Raw genomic sequence first — 4,767 nt, forward strand, 5'->3', positions numbered from 1 at the left:
ATATTTATGTTTGCTGTATTTATTTAATATACAATATATATATTATTATTATATGATATTATTATCTATTATTTTTATATATTATTGTGTATATTATTTATATATTATTTGATTATTATCATATCATGTTACTATTATTATTTTTATATAATATTGTTTATATTATTTATATATTATTTGATTGTTTATATTAACTATTGTTTATAAATTAAAGTTTTATTTCTAAAATTTTCAAAGAAAAAAAATGGAAAATTATTTGAAAAATTGCTTAAAAAATGATTTCTGTTCTTATAAATTTGTTATAAAACGATGTTACGAAGACAATGTCATTTTTAAGAGAAGAATTTAGAAGATCTTTGAAATTATATATATTAAAATACGCATGGTCTTGGAATTTAAAATATTTTCCAACAAATCTCAGCAACAAAAAAAAATTATAAAAACTCGCGGATTAGTTTTCTGCGAACAACATCAGAGTGATGTAGGTGACGTAGCCTCAATCTAATTCTAGAAATTTTCCTTAGGTTGGGAATGTCGCTCAATCAGCTCATCCACGGTTGATCGCTTATGTGCCCCATTGAAAACGTGTAATGTTATGAAGTGAGCATGGAAGAGGTTTTAGAAGATACGATCGTTTTGATAGAACCTTTTTAAAATCTTTCTAAGAATTTTTGTAACTTCAAAATTTCTTAAAAATTTCTTCGAACTTTAGAATCTCCCGAACTCATGAACTTTCTTGATCGAATAAAATCTTATAAATTCAGTGATAAACATAAACCCTTATTAACATATGAACTTTGCTCTTGATCGTTTTAGAATAGAACTTTGTTAACTTTACAATAAATTAATTTTTTTAATTTTAATTTTTTTAATATATATCATAGCTCCAGGAACGAGTTGAAATTAACATTTTGATCCTTCGAAGATTCCTTCCAGATTCGAATATTACTAAAAATTTAAAAGATGTAAAATGTAGAATTTGTACCATGAAATCTTAGTGCAACACAAGAACTTTAAAAACATCACAATAGACTACATAGTCAAATATATCATCTTGCTCGAAATCCTAGCAGGCAATCAATCTTCAAGGATGTTTGCCTTTTGCCGAATTTCAAATCAACGAACATCTTTACAACAATATTTAAGGGACATACTAGCTGACATCTTTGATCATTTCAATCTACTTTTCCGTAAGTTCTTTTTTCTAAGACAATATGGATGCGTCATTGAAATCTCTCATTAGAGAATACAAATCTACATTGATTCGCTTCAAATCTTATTTCTAAATATATGATTGAACTTTGGATGTCTTTGCCTTTCGATCAAATAAAATAATTCTAATCTTCAAAGCCTTTAATACGATTCAAAAGGAGAGAAAGTACGGAATTATAAGAAACTCGTGCCGCAGCACGAAATGAATTTGAAAACTCATGTTGCCAAGGATTTATAGCCCAATGATAATGATTTAATTGATAACCTGCTCGGAATGTATAAAACCTGCTGGATTGTATTTACACCTACGGCATCAAGTAGTAATATTGAGATATATTTTAAAATCAAATTATTAACAGAATTACCGACATTCAATAAAAATTATAATCATCAAGTTAAGTACAGAAACACATATTATTAGTATACAATAATAACGTAGTGACAAACATTGAAAAAATCCATTACTTGAATTCTTCTGTCAAAGGTATTGCAGCGAGAATTATACAATTTCTCGGCGTTAAGAATAATTACGCAGTTATATGAATGACACTTAAAAACAAATTCAAGGTCAAAAAATTAGTAAAAATTATATGCGAATACTTTGGGACTTATCTATTGAATAAAGAATCGTTTTATGGATAGAGATGGTTACTAAACCATCATGATGGATTCAATCAAGTATTACTAAAGAAGTTAAATTATTGGATTTAATAAAATTATTGGATTTAATAAAACCCGGCGTAGATATTTAGAAATAATAACTGTAGAAAAATCATTTCCAAACTCGTAAATGCAGATATTCGAACGTAGATGGGACAGGTAATAGCATGTATTGCAATTCCACAAACTTCCTGCGTTTTATGCAATAAATCGCACAGTCTTTCAAAATGTATTGATTTTAAACTTTTAAATGCGTATTTTAATTTCCTATTAAGCATCAAAACAAAGAATATGATATGTGATTTTTGCAGAACTTGCGACAAGAAACATAATATTGTATACTTTTGTATAACAACAGATGAAATGATAATCATTGTAACTTGGCCTTTGACAATAATACACAAGGGAACAACGAACGATACGCAATAGAGAAAATCTATGGCTCTATTATATTTTTCACATTTTTTTTATTTATGTCAAGTAGAACAATAATTTTACGACAATCATAAGGAATCAACATGAATTCAAACACGAGTGCAGGGCATTGTTAGATTTGGATTCTATCGATAGGCATACATTGGATTTTAATAATTTTATAAAAAATCGAAGTGAAATAATTGTTATAAGTAAATTTAGCACTCCACCATACAAGCAAAAATACATTCATATTGTAACATATTAATGATAAACGGATGATCTCATAATTCGAATAATCGAAGATTTAGATTGAATAAATTGGATTCAACTAAAAAATATTTTATAAAATATTAACATGTAATAAACATGAATGTTTTATCAAAAAAATTTTAATTAATAAATCAATAAATAACTCAAAGGATTTAAACAAAAGAGTATTATTATCATAATGGAAAATTATCATTGCATAGAAAAAACAATGAATAAAAAATAATAAAAGAAATCATAACTTCTATCGAAATCCAAATGATGTGATTTCTCGAAGTCTATGAAAATTAGATCAATGACAACATTGTGATGGAACGATTATTGCAGAATTTTATACAACGAACAAGAAAATCTTCTGAGGAAAGATAATATAATCACAACTTTCAATATTGATAATAAAATGAAATTATTATTAAATTTTATGGATATTTTATGGATTATCGTACTTCATTTCTATGCATATGATACAATGAAATATTAAATTATAATGTATTGCACTTAATATTTATTTGCGTACATATCTAGATTTTTCAAGATGAATATATTCAGAAGTTAAATTAGACGGATTTGAAGTGGCAATTTTCTCCATAAATTTTACTTAAAGATTTCTTTCAGAAGAGCTTTCGAATAAGACCTAAATAGGGATACAAACAATAGACCGTTGCTTTTGTAATCCTCTGCTACCTGCGGTAAAAACTACCTGAGGAGTAACTATGTGAGGAATAATTACGAACATACTTTGACCTTGAAATTTTTAATTTATTACAAGAGAACAATGCCACACTAGTAACCTAAGTAACGGAACTTAATTTAGCAAAACTAATTCTTACAAATTCTTCAAATTATTGAAAAAAAAAAGAACTAATATTTCGTATAAAAAATGAAAAAATTCAAAGACAGTAAAAATTTCACGCACAAAGAAATATATATGATCTTTCTTCGTGCACTCCACTTACAGAGTTTATGAGAAAGCGTTAAAATTACATTTGAAGCGAGTTCGGGGACGTATCGGGGACGTAATATGATATTAATATATAAGAATCTGTCTTATACAAATATAATATACTGTCTTAATACAAATAGAAGCAATCATTAATTCCTTCCCTCTAATCATTAATTTCTTATTATTCGACTCTAATAATCTAATCCCTTGATCACTTCCTGATCAGTGATTTACTTTATGCCCTTGAATCTGGCTTGTAAAATGACCTGTATGGCGAAGAGCAAATTGAACAGATTCTAGATAATTCAGCAGAATATACAACATTTTTGGAGGCAATGGAAGAATAAGTACCTACATCACTAGAACAATACAATAAATGACGTACGACAACGGTAAATTTGGACTTGGGACAATGGTTATTAGGGATAATCTTTTCTTTCTAACGACTACTTGGAACTGTTGGAAGGGATAGAATCACCAAAATAATAAATAATAAATAAATAATATAATAAATAATAAATAATATTCAAGTTTATAATAAAGTAAAATATTTAATAAATAATATTTAACTTTAATAATATTTAATATTTAATAAATAATTATATGTATATAAAATAGTTATATATATAATAAATAGTTTATAATAAAATATTTAAGTTTATAATATTATAATAAATAAATAAATATAATAAATAATAAATAACTATTATTAAAATAATAATCAATATTATTTACTATTATTATAGGGACTATAATAATAGTAAATAATATTGTATAATATTGTATAATATTGTAATATTGTAATATAGTAATAATATTACTACTATTATAGGGACAATTAAAAGATTGATGACCAAGATCTGCATTTTACCTCAAACAAACAAAATTTTAAAATCTTGTAAATTCAATGATAAATATAAATTTTCATATATTTTATATATGATATATATATATTTTATATATGATATATGATATATATGATATATATAGTTCCAAAAATAGATTGAACCTAATAGATTAATTATTAATTACAATGTTTTATACAATTAATAATTAACCAATAAAATAAAAATAATTGTGATTAATTATTATATTGCAGTATATAATAAAATAATCATTATTTTTATATATAATAAAATTTTTAATAAAAATATATTGCTATTATCATCTGAAACTCATTAATTTTAATAAGTTAAATAAAATTGAATAAGAATCTAAAAAAAATTTTTTCAAAAAATAAAATTTCACAAAACGTATAAAATTTAGAG

The 4,767-nt window shown here is 24.6% G+C and overlaps 1 protein-coding gene across 1 annotated transcript in view; it reads right to left on the reverse strand.

The window, feature by feature from the left end:
- The window catches only part of LOC102673909 (ABC transporter G family member 20-like), a 47,650-nt gene that overhangs the window by 38,974 nt on the left and 3,909 nt on the right, over window positions 1-4,767 (reverse strand). The window lies entirely within an intron of this gene.

Source organism: Apis dorsata, unplaced genomic scaffold (genome assembly GCF_000469605.1).
Source record: "Apis dorsata unplaced genomic scaffold, Apis dorsata 1.3 scaffold_311, whole genome shotgun sequence".
Classification (NCBI taxonomy): domain Eukaryota; kingdom Metazoa; phylum Arthropoda; class Insecta; order Hymenoptera; family Apidae; genus Apis; species Apis dorsata.